At 36.9% G+C, this 16,149-nt stretch overlaps 1 protein-coding gene across 6 annotated transcripts in view; it reads left to right on the top strand.

Annotated features, from left to right (window-relative positions):
- Positions 1 to 16,149, top strand: part of Cad74A (cadherin 74A) — a 748,720-nt gene that overhangs the window by 48,204 nt on the left and 684,367 nt on the right. For 2 of the 6 annotated variants that reach the window (XR_016546733.1, XM_090369388.1), the window contains exon 2: positions 14,688 to 14,869. The exons of 1 other annotated variant lie outside the window; for it this stretch is intronic. The gene's annotated coding sequence lies outside the window, so the exon portion shown is untranslated. Of the gene's footprint in view, positions 1 to 8,938; positions 9,046 to 9,460; positions 9,548 to 9,792; positions 9,856 to 14,687; positions 14,870 to 16,149 lie in introns of those variants that run through there. 3 more of the 6 variants (XM_090369391.1, XM_090369390.1, XM_090369389.1) reach the window with 3 other exon arrangements.

Below are 16,149 nucleotides of genomic sequence, written 5' to 3'. Positions count from 1 at the left end.
TTTATACAGAATCCAGTTATCTATCTATATCTTAAAATTGAGACGTGATAGGAAATTTTTATGATTGATTTTAAATTCTATACATAAAACTTGACCAGAAACAACCATTGATTTGCTGAGGTAAAAATCATGTTGGGTAGTATAGTTTTAACAATGCCTGTATGGTACCAAATATTAACACATTATTAAAAAATGTTCTTAGAACATAAGAATATTTAATATATTCTATCAGAATATATTAAATATATATTCAGAAAAACCCCAGACTATCTGCAACCCAGTTGAAGACAGAACTTTTTTTAAACTTCACCACTCTCTCAGGGTAACTCCGGAATTTTTTTTTTTTTTTTTTTTTTTGACTGGTGCAGCATAAGCCTCAGGCTTACTTGCACCATATAGCTAATAATAATAATAATAACATCTTACTTTTCTAAGGACACCGCCACCGAAATTTTCTTGCCTTGAAGGTGTAGTTCACGTATACAGTGTCTCAGTTTAAAGTTTTTCAGCCAATTTGTGCTTGCCTTAAAATCTTCATTACTACTTAAATTTTCGATTAAAATCCAATGCTTTTTCACACAACATTGGCCAGACACTGGTTCACCTAAACTTCGCTTCTGAAGCAAACAAAAAAAAAAAGTGCAATCTCTAAAGTGTAAGTTTCAGGTTTCGACGTCGTCTTTTTCCTTGCTAGATCCTCCTTCACTATCCATAATCGGCGCCTCCGTAGCCAGGTGGGCAGGAGTGGCAGTGCGTAGCACGCTTCTTGATTAGACCGGGGTTCGAGCCCGTGGCCACCAAATACGGAGGATGCGGAAAGGTTAGAGAATGACCACCGCATATCCCGGGAGCAATATGGCCTTAGTTGCTAATGCTCCTAAAAACCAAAATAACAAACAAACAAACTATCCATAATCAACACAAATTCTATTATAGCATTGGAATTTTTCTTGGTGTCGTAAATTGCTGAAGTCCCTACATTAAACTCTTTGGAGAGATTTTCTAAATTTTCACCTTTTATAATTCTATTAATAATTTCGGTTTTTTTTTTTTTTTTTTTTTTGTTGCAATATTAAAACTACGCGTTTTCATTTCGTTCACATTTTACTGTAAAAAATTGAGAAAAATAATAAATCGCACAGTGTCGGGCAGATGTTATTCTTACCGAATCTAAACTAATCTGAAATTCACTCATGGTTTCCAAGAACCCAGTAGTCTGTGATATTTCAAAAGCACAATTCTGAAAGTCACGTAGAATTCTAGAAGTCACAACCATAAAATAATAAAAACAATTTGCAGTTTTCTGTTTATTGGGCTTTTCGATTGTGCAGTCTGTTATAAACGGGTGGTAAACTCGATCTTTCTTTATTAGAATCAAAATTCAATTTGTAAACTTGATCACAATACCCGGCGCATACTGTACTACCGTTAATAAAGAAAAAAGAAAATAAAAAGAAGAAGAAAGATCAGCCTTTCAAATTATTCTGTATAACTGACTTTCCGGGTAAAGTGTGTTTAGTGTCAAGCGGCACCAGGGGTTTCCCCATCTCCGCGTTGTTCACGCCAGAGGTTTTCAACTGGGGTGCTGCAACAACATTCCAGAGGTGCCATGTAATTTGGGTTTAAGTTACTTAAACTTATTTTTTAAAAAATATATATGTTTATTTCATTATAAAAAGGTGTACAGTATCTTTTTAATTTTGTGGTGATCTATAATTGATGTTTACTGAGTACCTCTACATAAAGAATAAAATTATATACTGTATATATATATATATATATATATATATATAATTTGTATTATGAAATGTAATTTTTATAATTATATCATTGTAATAACTATCATATAACATATATATATATATATTTTAATATTATATATATATATACACAAGAGAGAATCGTATCTAACAGGCAGAAAACTGAGTAGGGATGCCGCAAAACAAAATAAATGAATTAGGGGTGCCGTTATTAAAAAAAAAAGGTTGGAAACCACTGGTTTACACAGTGGGTGTACCAGTTGACTGGAAATGCCGGAGATTTAAAAGTGTATGGACATTGTATATGTGTAGCGTCATGTACCGTTGTTCTTCTGGTCCTTTAGCTGCTGGATCCCTGCTGAGGCCCAATGTTGCGCCCCTTTTGCCCAGTGGAGGCAGACCAAGTACCCAGTAGTCAATAGTTCACTCTTGCAGTTCCTGCCACCTAATTTCCTGAATTTCATTGGCTAGGACCTAAAAAAAAAAATTTTTTTTAAATAAATAAATAATGAGAGGAGTGCATATGTACATACATACAAACATGTATATACATGTACACATCAATTGGTGTAGGTTAGTTCGCGTGGTGAAGGCACTAGAAGGAAAAGCTGAGAGTTTTGGGCGAAATTTATTTTCATGGTTAAATTTGGATTGTGTGCGACTTGAATTGACTTCCAGATAATCGACATTCTACTGTATTATTATTGATAGCCGTATGGTGCAAGGAAACCTGAGGCTTTTGCTGCACCAGCCAAACATTTTTTTTTTACCCTGGGGAGGGGGCCCCTCCCCAGAGAGAGAGAGAGAGAGAGAGAGAGAGAGAGAGAGAGAGAGAGAGAGAGAGAGAGAGAGAGAAAAGTAGTAGGGCATCACCAAGAAAGAGAAGAATTATGATATCCAGCTCAGGACCCTGGGTGTATCAAGCCCATGCTCACCAGATGTGAGCCCCTGGGGATATGTTAGCTTTGTACCAAATTGTTGGTATAGAGCGAGTCTGTCATAACAGTGCAACGTCAATACCAACGTACGTCGGCGTTGACGTTGTACTGTTATGACAGATTTAAATTCAGCATACTACAACACACACTGCGCTTTCTATTGCATGGTGGCCATATTACTGACACTGATTGAGGCTGTGCGCGTAGGAGTCATTCTGCGCACACTCACGGCACAGCCAAGGTCATTGTTGAGGTGTCAAATAAAACTTAGTGAGTTACCACACTGTTTGCTGCTACGATCACGGCCATCGATCAGATATTTCCGAAGATAATTAAAAGGGAAATCACGGACACCTTTTTCGATAACCATGTATTTTAAACATTTTCTTTTTTGGCATAGTTTAAATATTTTACTATTTCTGATTTGAATTGTTCGATATCAGTGTCGTATTTATAAACATCCGCTAATGTGTTATACACGAATGAAACTCGTTTTTCTCCATAGTATCATTAAAAAAAAAAAAAAAAACATATTTAATCTCTCGTTGTATACTTCAAATTGGCGATTTAATTCAACAATAAGCGTATCACAAATAACAGCGGTGTTAGCAATGAATAATTTTCTGCCAGTTAAAATGGCATCATTGTCTCTTATTTTGTCGTACATAATTTTACGTTTCTTTATTCGATTTCGTTCACTTTTATATTCGTCTCCTCAGTTTATAATTCAGCTTCGTCTTCAATTGTTTCAAAATTATTTATAACATCTAAAATAAATTCTTTCAATGATTTTAAAAGATTCGCGCTTTTTAGTAAATTTATTTCGAGTCCGGTAGGATTTCCTAGTAGCATTTAATCTCTTCAACATTTTGTTCCAAATTGTTGGTATAGAGCGAATATTTTATTATTATTATATTTAACCATGTGGTGCAAGGAAGCCGAGGCTTTTGTTGCACAAGTAAAAAAAAAAAAAAAAAAATTCTGAGTTACCTGACTGAGAGAGAGAGAGAAAGAAGTAGAAGGGAATCACCAAGAAAGAGAAGAATGATGATATCCAGCTCAGGACCATTGGTGTGCCAAGTCCACACTCACCAGATGTGAGCCCCCCCCCCCCCCCCGCCATATTGGCAGTATTATCATAACCTTGCCCTCTGCATCTTTCGACATCTATGGATAACTCAGAAAACTTGTCTGAAATTGTTATTTTTTTCAAGATATTCTACATTGTGGTATTCCACGGAAAGGAAAAAAAACCTAAGAATCTTTCTTTAATTTTACCATCTTTTGGAAGATATCTCATTATTAGCACTAACTGATCAATGCGACTTACAGTATGTCATGCGTACAGTCGATAACTATTGAAAAGTACGGAGCTTGTTTTACTTTAGATATTAAAGATTCTTTTGTCTTCATCATCATCAGCCATTTTCAATCCACTGCAGGATGAAGCCCTCTCAAGCAACTTTCCAGTTTCTTCTGTTTTGAGCACTGGCCATCCATTTACTACCCACAAACTCATGAATTTCATCTATCCATCTGCGCTTTTGTCTTCCAGGTTTTCTTCTAGCTCCTCTTGGATACCATTCTGTTATTTTCTTAGTCCATCTGTCATCATGTCTTCAAGCTATGTGTCCTGCCCAAGACCATTTTAGTTTTGATAAGAATGTCCTTTACTTGAGTTTGCTGCCTAATCCATGTGTTTCTCTTCTTATCTAACAGTCTGATTCCCAGTATGATTCGTTCCATTTTTCACTGTGTAGTTCTCAGCGTCTTTTCCATTCTTTTGGTGAGTGCCCAAGTTTCACATCCATAAGTCATGGTGGGGAGTATACATTGGTTCATTATTTTACATTTCAGACAAACTGGGATATTGCTCTTCAGTATGTGACTATATTTCCTGAATGCTATCCATCCAAAATTTATTCTTCTCTTGACTTCCAGCCATTTATCATTATTACAGCTAATAACTTGTCCCAGATAAGTATATGACTCCACCTTTTCAATTACTGCTCCTTCAATCATTATTTCCCTTTCTGTGGCATACTTGTTCATCATTACTTTTGTTTTAGCCATATTCATCTTTAGTCCAAAATCCTTACTAGCTGTGCATTACTGATTAAGATTTTCCTCTAATTCTTTGGGATCGTGGCTTATGACCACAATGTCATCTGCAAATCGTAAATGGTTTAGGTACTCTCTGTTCACATTGACTCCTTTCTGCGACCAGTCTAATCTTCTGAAAGCTTCCTCAAGGGCAGCAGTAAACAGCTTCGTTGATATTGTGTCTTCTTGTCGAACTCCTTTCGCAATTTAAAATTTCCTACTGTCTTTGTCTAGTCTAATAAAGGAGGTAGCACTCTCATATATTTTCTTCAAAATCATAATATATGGGGTATTAATGCCTTGTCTTTCCAGTGACCAAAACATTGCCTTATGCTGTATTGAGTCAAATGCCCTTTCATAATCCACAAATGCCAGGCATAACGGTGTTTTATATTCATTTGCTTTCTCCATTACCTGTGATATTACGTGAAGGTGATCCATAGTTGAGAATCCTGTCCTAAAGCCAGCTTGCTCTTTTGGTTGATTCTCATCAAGTATTCTTTCTAATCTGTTAGTAATGACCCTTGTGAACAACTTGTAGATGTGGGATAACAAGCTAATTGGTCTATAATTTCCAATTTCTGATTTATCTCCTTTCTTATGCAGCAAAACTATGATTGCATTATTCCACTGCTTAGGCGTCAAACCTTTTCTAATGCACTTTGTGAAGAGCCTTTGCCAGTTTTTGTTATGTCTCTTCCTCCCAATTTTAACAACTCTACAGTAACTTCATCTTTCCCCGGGGCTTTCTGATTCTTCATTTTCTTCAATGCGTGTTCTACCTCATCAGGAAGAATATCGGGTATGTCGTATGTGTTGCTACATTGCAATCCATCTTCCCCACTGCTGGCATCATTCCCCTGCTCCTTGTATAATTCTCTATAGTAGTCTTCTGCTATTCGAATTATGCCTTCTCTGTTGTTTATAAGTACACCATCGCTATTCTTCAGTTTCAGTATCATTTGTTTTTCTGTATTACTGCTCATGGCTGCTGATTTAAATCCTTTGTTTTTCCTTAATGCTTGTTCTACTTTTCTTGTGTTAAATCTTCTTATGTCCTCTCTGAGTCTCTTTCTAATGGCGTTGCATAACTCAGTATACTCAATTTTCTCCCTGTCAGTGTTTTTCTTGCTTTTCATTTGTCGTCTTCGGTTCATCATGACAAGTGTTTCTTCACTATTTTTTTCTTCTTTGGATTTCTTTTTCCCCATAAGTTTCTTGGGCTTTATCACTTTCAGAAAGCTGTAATATTCTTTGTTGATATCTTGGTCCTGAGCAGTCTGCAGAAGCTCAAACTTGTTCTTAAGTTCCAGTACATACTGCTTTTTCTCCTCTTCTGTTATCTCAAAGATCTTTGTATTATTTACTCGAGTCAGTTTTTTCCTTTCCTTTCCTACATCTATATGAAGTGTACATCTTACCATTCTGTGATCATCCAACATTTACCTTATTCAGGACAGTAACATCATTCACAATATATCTTCTGGTAGTGAGGATGAAGTCTATTTCATTAGTAGTTAATCCATTTGGACTCTTCCATGTCCACTTTCTGTTCACCCTTTTCTTGAAAAAAAGTATTCATTACTGACAGTCCTTGAGATTCTGCAAATTCCACAAGTCTTTCACCTCTTTCATTTCTTTCACCAATTCCAAAATTTCCTATAGTTCCCCTTTCTGCGCTGTTTTGCCTTTTTCCAACCTTAGCATCGAAGTCTCCCATAATAATAGTGTAGTGGGTTTTCTGCTCATCTAGAAGACTCTCAATTTCGGTGTACATTTCTTCAACCTCTTCATCATCATGGCTCGATGTTGGTGCATAAATCATTATAATCTTTAGCTTGTACCTCTTAGAAATCTTGAGTATTAGTCTTGACACCCTTGGTGATGTACTTTTGAATTCCAAAATGTTGTTTTTAAAATTTTTATGGACCAGAAACCCAAGTTCACCTTCACTCCTTTCACTGTTTTCATTGGTGTACAGCAGATTTCCACTTGATAAACTTATAAGTGATTCATTTCTTCTTGTTTCAGCCAAACCGATGATATTCCAATTCATATTTTCTAGTTCCTTTTCCAGCTCTAATATCCTGTCTTCACCGATGAGTGATCTTACGTTATAACAGGCCAAGTTCAGTTTCCGTGCATGGCAGCCTCGTCGTACCCAGAGACTCTTAGCACCCTCTGCTTCCACTCTGATCCTCTCGCTGCCGTAAGAGGGAGAGTGAAAGCTGCTGGGGACTGAGGGCCATTTGTTTTGTTGTGGTGTCATATGCTGGAGGGTTTGATCTTTTTCTCTTCACGCTGACCAGGCGTCTTGAAGAGAACCACTCTAAACGTTCGTTTCCACCTAAGTGACGTAACAGGGCTTACCATCGAGAAGGTGTGCATGAGTGGATTTTAGGGAGGCAGGCCAACCGGACTTCTCCTAAATCTTCTGTAATAGAGAGATATTGGATCCATCAGTGTTTTAGGCTGAGTGTCTGAAAACACACATGATACCTGTTCCCCTGTAAGCCCCCTTTTGTCTTATTTGCCATTAAATTTATAAACTCATCACGAGTTTTGTGTGAAATGTAATTTGTTTTACCAGGTACACAATTTGTATACATTTCTATATGATTTTTTTAAAATACGTATCACACTTTAACTTTACACATCAACTGCTAAATTTAACTAAATGTTACAGTTTTTGGATCTCAGATTACATAGATTCTCAAATCCATGGTGGTCCAATTAAAATAGTTTCCATAGAACGCATAAAATTTTCATATAACGAACAGATTTCGAGCGATCTGAGTTTGCATTCTTTGCTCCCCTGGACTTTTGGCAATAAAGTTGCTGCTATAGAAAGCACGAACTAAGAGCTAAAGGGATTAGCATTCCACAATTTAGTGGTGTCTCTAACACATTTAGAACCACCTCTCCCACATACTGTACCGAGAAGTCAGCTGGTAAACTGCTATCTTTAGTGGCGTGGCGCGTTCATGAAGCCCAAAGGCAAAATGGAATTTGGGGGCCCCATCTAAAGAAAAAACTAATAAAGAACATTTTCAATTTTATTTTATTGTGAAAACAAAACAAACAAATTATATGATATAAGAATATAAAATTCCATCAAAATCGGTAAAACCATTTTTGAGAAAAATGTAATTTTCAAATTAATCTTCAAGTAAAGTTCATTGATCTTGGTAGATAAAAACTTCAGTTTCCAATAAATATCACTTAAAAGATAGTAAAAAACAAACTATTATATTTAGGCCACCCAAATAATTAAATTCATCTGCCGTAAATTGTGTATTCTCTGGTCGATTTGCATGTTTTGCAGGACGAAAAACACGAGGTGCTGGACCGACTGACTCAGCCACGGAGATTAGTAAAAACAGCAATGAGTTTTTGAAACAGTGATTTTGGAGGCGCCCCTCTGATCCGGGCGCTAGGCAGATGTCTTTTTTGCCTATAGGATAACGCGCCACTGGCTATCTTGTGCCTATAGCCAGTAGAAAAGATTAGAACATAATCCCGACGTGGACAGTACGCCGTGGTCAACCTATTTTCTACTGAAAGCAACCTATTAAATAATTAAGGAGAGTGATTTTCCTTTATGCTAGTACAAGTGGGCCCTAGGTAGGGTGTTAAAAAAAATCACGTTAAAAAATTGAGATTACAGAGGCCCCGATAGGTCCCCCCCCTCTATGGTGAGGCCCGAGCTAGCGCCTCATTGCCTGTTCTTAAGTACGGCCCTCTTTGAATGCCGCTGGTAATCTGGAAATTTGTTTCCGACCAAGCGCATTCCTTGATGGCTGCTGTGTATCCATATGCTAATGGGTTCTTCCAACTGGATAATGCGCCATTCCAAAAGGCTAGAACCATACAGAACTGGTTCCAGAAACTTGAGAGTGAATTCTGTCTACTACCGTGGACACCGTACTAACCAGTTCTTCATAAAGTTGAGCCCCTCTACTCGGGGATGAGGTTGCGAAAGAGCTTGTTATTTCAATTAGAGCTCCAATTTGCAACGGAGCAAGATCACTTCTATCTACTGTGGGAACTAAAGTGGTCCACTTGGTATTAAGTAGGTGTACCTAATAAAGTGGTAACTCAAAGTGGATTTATGTATAATTGGATATAAAAATAAAAGTAAATCAGATTTATTATTGTAACTCTATTTTAATTAATCTTCTAAGAAAGCTAGTTTTTCTGGCTTTAGCTAATGAAAATTGTCCAATAATTCTATACCAATTAAGGTCATCTCATATTTAATTTTTCTTTAGTTCAATTTTAGCAATAATAATATTTATAAAATTGATAACCTATTCTGAGACATCACATATTTTTTATTAATTTTAATTTTGAAGCAGAACGTTTTCAAGTAGTAATTGCAAACGTTCAACGAAGCCAACGCAGGCCTTGGAGCAAAGTCATAACTCATCGTCTTCCCCTTGTGTTTGTATATGTGATTGGGTTTGTTCACTGTAGATGGGAGGGATTAATTAAAAACTAATGTCAATTCTAACATGCAATAAATCAGTAATATACAAAATTAATTAAATAAAAACATTTTTTTTCTATTTTAAATGTTTAGAATTTTTTCCGATTATTAAAATTAATTTAATTACTTATAAAATATAATATTAAGGTTTCGACTGAACCGCTGGAATAGTTGTCGACTTGGCAATTGTCGCAAAGAATCGTTAAAAGCATTCGTAAAAAAATTACGATATTTGGACAAGACAAGAACTTCGTACAGTAATTCTAATTTGATGACATGGTTGTTGACGAATTTAAGTTTAAAAACACGTAATTGTTATGTAACTCGTTTTCTTTTATTTTTTTATTATTATCTTTTGATTGTCGATTTTGAAATCCTGGCAGCTTTCTTTTAATTACTCCAGTAACACCTGTTGAGTGATATCTTATTAATAAAATTATGTAATGTAAAATTATATAAATAAATTATGTAATGTAATTATTTAAAAATTAGAGGATACTTAATGTTGTAATAAAGTTTGGATGGCTGTCTCAGTAAAAGAAGAAATAAGAGTAATTTAATTTCAGTAAGTATATTAAAATAAAAATAAAACAGTGACAATCTAACCTCAGGGGCTCACGTCTGGTGAGTATGGGCTTGGCAAACCCAGGGCCCTGAGTTGGATATCATCATTCTTTTCTTTCTTGGTGATACCTTTCTACTTCTGACCTGCACTCTCTCTCTTGCCCGACCACTGGATCTCACCATTACTGTCCAGTGCCACTCATTTTGTATGAAAGGTCCTATGTGATTCCCTGAAAATAAAATACACTGGTGTGCAAAATTTAAGGATCAGTCAGGTTTTCACCTGTAGCTTCTCATAGGAGTGGCCTGGGTATGGGAAAAAACATACCCAAGGAACCTCGTGAGGTACAGAAATTATGAAGGAAACAACACCGAAACAATAACAGAAACAAGACAAGACAAGACTTCAGTTAAAGCTCAGACACAGCATGGTTTTGTTAAGGGGAAGTCTTGCCTGACCAATTTTATTGGATACTATGATGCAGTCACAAAATAACTGGATGCAGGGAATAACTTTGATATTATATACTTGGATCTTAGAAAGTCTTTTGATACTGTTGCACATGGAAGACTGCTGCACGAATTGGAGCAGTGTGGCATTGGAGGCAAATTGCTGCTATGGATAAAGTGGTGGTTGAGGGGGAGAAGACAGAGAGTGGTAATCAATGGACACTGCTCATTGTGGACTAATGTTATTAGTGGAGTCCCTCAGGGTTCAGTATTGGGTCCATTATTGTTTTCTGTATTTATAAATGATATTGACGATGGTATATCAAGCTTAATGTCCAAGTTTGCAGACAATACGGAGGTTGGCAGGGTTGTCAAGGACACTACTGACACTATGCTACTGCAACAGGATCTGGAAAGGTTGAGCAGATGGGCTGAGAGGTGGCAAATGAAGTTTAACATTGACAAATGTAAAGTACTACATATGGGAAACAGCAAACCCAGAGCAACGTATCAACTCTGTGGTACTACACTGACAGTGGTAGAGAATGAAAGGGACCTGGGGGTGGTTGTGCAGGCAGATGTGAAGTTTTCTGAGCAATGCAGACGGGCTACAAGAGTAGCTCATGGTGTATTGTCAATGATATATAGGAATTTTTCTAGCAGGGATAAGGAGGTGATTATTCCCTTGTATAAGGCAATGGTCAGGCCACACCTAGAGTACTGTATACAGGTCTGGAGGCCTCATTTCAAGAAGGATGTAGGGATGTTGGAACGAGTACAGAGAAGGGCAATAAGATTGGTGAATAGAACAAAGGGGTGCTCTTTTGAAGAAAGGCTTAAGTTTTGCAAATTACAGTGTCTGGAGACTAGGCACCAGCGAGGTGATCTGATTGAGGTGTATAAAGCCTTGAATGGTTTGAGCATGCTCAATGCTGATGGGATTCTTCCTCTTGCTCAGAAAAATCACCTGAGAGGGCATAAATTCAAATTGAGGAAAGACAGATGTAGGATAGACGTGAGGAAATTTGCTTTTAGCCAGTGGGTGGTTGGTTGGTGGAACAGACTTCCATCCCTTGTTGTGGAAGTTGATAGCCTAAATAAGTTTAAGGCTCAGCTGGACAGGTATTTTGAATGAACAGAGGGGTGAAGTGGAGGTGGTTATTTTTTATTTATTTATTTTTATTTTATTTTATTTATTTATTTATTTATTTTTTGGCTGATGCTGCATAAGCTTGCTTTCTTGCATCAAATGCCTCTACTAATGCTAATGCTAAAACGGTACAGAGGGACTTTATTCAAAAATGACAACATTGCACTGGCTGCCATGATACAGATGCATCTCTGCCAGAAATGGAACAAAGGGAAGAGGTGGTCCTCAGTAGGAGATATGGCTACCCCTAATGTCGATGCAGGCTTTGCACCACCTGTCTATACTTAGAACAATGTTGTTGATAAGTTCTTGTGGTAACATCGTCCATTCCTCTGTTAGTGCCATCTTCAGCTGGTGAACATTTTCTGGTGGGTGTGGACGTGCCGCTAGGCATCTCCCCAGAGCATCCCATATGTGTTCAATGGGATTTAGATTGGGGGGTAATGGGTAGGCCAATCCATATGAATAATGTCGTCACCTTCCAAAAGCATATCAACAGCTGCAGTGTGATGGGTGTGACGTTATCATCCATAAACACGAACTGGGGGTCAATGGACCTCGGAACAGATGCTTCCCCACTGAAGTTAATTGCAAATGATAATTTTTTCAATTTGTTATTTAAGATGTGGGAAGAAACAGGTATAACTTTGTTTGAAAATCTGAAAAAATGAAATTTTCTTAAATGTAATGATAATTTTACTTTTTCTTTTTTAACATACCTTGCATGGCTTTTCCACCTATCCATTTCATTTCATTCTGTGTATTTCTATTTTATATATTTATTTTTTCAAACATTGATATTTATTTATTTATTATTTTTTGTACAGATTGTTAGTAATAGTTTATTATTTATCGAAACATTTAGTTAAGATAGTTTTTTCTAAAGTACAATCAGAACCGACTTAAAGGGCTTTGGTGACTACACTCCATCCCATACATAAGATGAAAGTGGTATTTCAGGTCAAAAATAAAATATAATTTTTTTAATTTTATTTTATTGTTAATTTATTTAGTTTATTTTATTAAAATCTTAAAATAAAAATATAATTTATTAATTTAGATTTAACAAACAAGTGGTAATAATTATTATATATTAATTTTCTGCTTTTAAGATTAATTTTTCAGGCCTTAACAGCTGCAAATCTTTGGATCATCTCATTAAGGTCTAAATGCTTGGTGATACATGTTCAACTGATCAGGTTGCCAACCCGACCCAACCAATCTTGCGTCATCGTGAAGTGGAGGTTAATTTCGATTGTCATATTTGAAATAGCTTTCTTCAGCAGTGACCCCCCCCCCCCCAATACTGGCAGCTTTATAAGAATTCTCAGCACCATGAAAATACACTGTGTTGGCTTTACATTAGCAACAACTACCTAATACTACGTGGGGCCACCTTTTTCCCATAATGTTTTGGCATGTGCCCCACAAGGTGTTGCAGGTTGTCTTCTGGTAGTGCTACCCATACATTGCACAATGTGTGCAGTAATGCCTGCCTATTGTTAGGTGGATGCCCATAGCATCAAATGTCCTTTTTCAGTAGGCCCCAAAGATGCTCATTTGAATTGTGGTTAGATGAGCTGGGCCACCACATGAGGATGGAGAATTCATTTCTGTATTCCTGAAGCCAGTTAGCAACTTGCTGAGCCTTGTTCTTGGTGTGTGTTGTCTTGTTGATAGATGCATAGATGCCAGAGTTGTCTGGATACACTGTCATCATGAAGGGGTGTATTGGTCGGTGATGATGGAAAGGTTGATTAAGTGATCAGAGGACCCACAGCATGCCACAATAACAGTCCCAAATCATAACAGCAGTGACTCCAGCATGCCAAACACCAACAGTGCCTCCAGGTGCCATATCCTCATGTTGTTTTCTTCAAATGCAGATATGTCCATCAGCATGAGAGAATTGTAAATGGGATTTGTCAAACTAGGTGGCAGATTTCCATACGTTGGTGCTGACATGCCCATGCAAGGCAGAGTTTCTTGTGTCTCGCAGTGAGCATGGTTACCCATGACAGCTGTTGATTTCCATAGCCTGTACAAGCAGGGGCATATTCAGGGGGGAATACCACCCTCAATCGTGCATATAAGTGTTCCTAGGTCTGTCTAAAAAAAACTCTCAAAAACCTGGTTGTCATGCTTCCCCTTACGATGATACTTGGATATGATAGTATGTATGAGTTAGTATAGTCCTCATGGCTTTGGTCTTGCTATTCTTCCATTGTACTGGGTGGTTAGTTGGGCTATTGTGCTGCTTTTCTGCTGTGTTACAAGATGAGACAACGATGCTTACCACAGCCACATGTGGCTATACTACATGTGACCTTTGGGTGATTGTTCTACTGCTTTAAGCCAGTCATGGTAATTCCTTTACAGTTCTGTCGGCAGGAGGTGGTTTTACCTGTTCGACACCATTCTTTATACACTTTAACAACAGTGGGCCTTTAGCAACTGTCAATGTGCCATTTCCGATATGTTTCCATATCTGTGTTTCCACCTGCTGCACGAGCTCCCACAATCATGCCCTTTTGAATATCTTTGCTATATCCCATAACTGGTACTTTTTAACTTTGACTTGCACAACCAGATTCAGATTACCACTGCTCTAGTGTATGAAGCTATTTGGTTTTTCATACTTCCAACTGTGCAGCATAGCCCATTACAGATGGGGTGTTCATAATTCAGTGATCACATATATTGATACTGTTATCCACACAAGTAGCATGTTAATGTGATTATTTTCAATATTAAAAATGATTAATGATAAAAATGAAAAATGATGAGGGAAGAAATTTTACAGGCTCTAATAATAATGAATATAGATCAAGATGTACTATATTCAATAGGGGTTAATAAATAAAATTATTGACATTCTTGATTCTCAGAGTGCCGAATATAAAAAAATTATTGATGCCATAATTCTGTTTAATCAGAAAAGTACTTATTTTGTTTTTGTTCTTAGTTTACTTAATAAAAAAAGAGATTATTTATTATTTTTTTTTATATGCCTAAAATTTTTTTTTTTTTTTTTGCTTTTATATCAGTTGTATCTGTTAATTTGAGTTTTAATAAAAGATATATAAGTAATCGTTTTTTTAATATCTTAACCATATCAACTTGTTGGGCCTTTTATCTTCAGGGTAACCCTGTCTGCATTGTACAATGTGTCCAGTAATGTCTGCACATTGTCAGCTGGATAGTGGTAGCATTGAATGTCCTTTTTCTATTAGGTCCCAAATATGCTCAATTGGGTTGAGATTAGATGAGCTGGGTGGCCATGGGAGGACGAAGAGTTCATTTCCATGTTCCTGAAACAAGTTAGCAACCTGTCGGGCCTTGTTGATAGACGCTAGAGTTGTCTGGATACGCTGTCATCACAAATGGGCATACTTGGGTTGACCACGATTAAAAGGTAAGTGTTCCCATCGAGACATTGATTAAGAGTGATCACAGGAAGCCAGATCATGGGACTGTTTTTAGGGTATGTCATGAAAACAGTCCTAAACCATAACACCGCTGCCTTCAGCTTGCTGAACACCAACAGTACATCCAGGTGTGCCATGTCTTCACATTACTTTCTCCAAATGATGGTATCCCTGTCAGTATGATGGAGTTGGAAACAGGATTCCTCAGACTAGGCAACAGATTTCCACATGTTGGTTTTGATGTGTCCATGCAAGATACAGGTTCTTGGGTCTTACAGTGAGCATGGGTACCTGTGATGGCTGTTAATTGCTGTAGCCTATATGAGCTAATTTCTGATACAGAGTCCATGTGGATATTGTTCTTGCTTGCTATTCTTACATTGTACTGTGCAGTTAGCTAGGCCACTGTGCTGTGTCACTGCCGTGTTACAAGATGAGAGTCATGATGCTTATCACAGGCATTGATTACACATCACTTTCCACTGTGTGACCTTTGGCTGGTTTTCAACCTCTGTTAAGCTGTTTGCACTCATGACATTGCAAAATAGGAGCACTTAACCATTTTGGCTGTTGTTAAGATACTGGCACTTGCACACTTGCTTTTACAATCATTTCATGTTTGAAGTTGGAAAGATCTCAATGCTAACCCATTCTTTCTTGCAGATGCTCAAACTGATTGCCATATATGTGTGAATTACAATCAAAAAGAATAAGCAAAATGATTACAGCATTCTTTTGAGACAATGAAACTCAATAGCTATAATTGTGAGAGCAGTAGCATTTTTCTAAATGTCGACCAGTTCTGCTGAATTGTGCAATGAATGAGTTAAAGAATGTCAAAAGTGTTTGTATTGGGAAATGTCTAGTATCTCTGACATTACCTCAGGTAACCCTAAAGACATATGCATGCACATTCTTGCACATGCATGTATTCTGCGACAGTTATGCTACTTGTCACTGATTTGGAGAAATTTTTGGTCGAATCCCATTGATGACTTGAAATTACTCAAGTCATCAATGGGATTTTGGTCCCATTTTGGACTGGTTTTTCAGTCTGCACAACATTTAAATTGCCACTAATATATACTTGTACAGACATATTACAGTCAGAGTGACTGTTGCTCCTAAAAATCACAACCAACAACAACACGTTTTATAAAATAAATAAATATATTTTAATGAAACATAAATATTTAATTAAACAATGTGCATTTTTTAAATTAAAAATAAAAATGCACCTCTCTATATTTTCCAAATTATTGATATT

Source organism: Mastigoproctus giganteus, chromosome 3 (assembly GCF_048544385.1).
Source record: "Mastigoproctus giganteus isolate SK-2022 chromosome 3, ASM4854438v1, whole genome shotgun sequence".
In the NCBI taxonomy this organism is placed as follows: Eukaryota; Metazoa; Arthropoda; class Arachnida; order Uropygi; family Thelyphonidae; genus Mastigoproctus; species Mastigoproctus giganteus.
The sequence above is the reverse complement of the archived record's forward strand: the minus strand, read 5'-3'. Positions and strand labels throughout refer to the sequence as shown.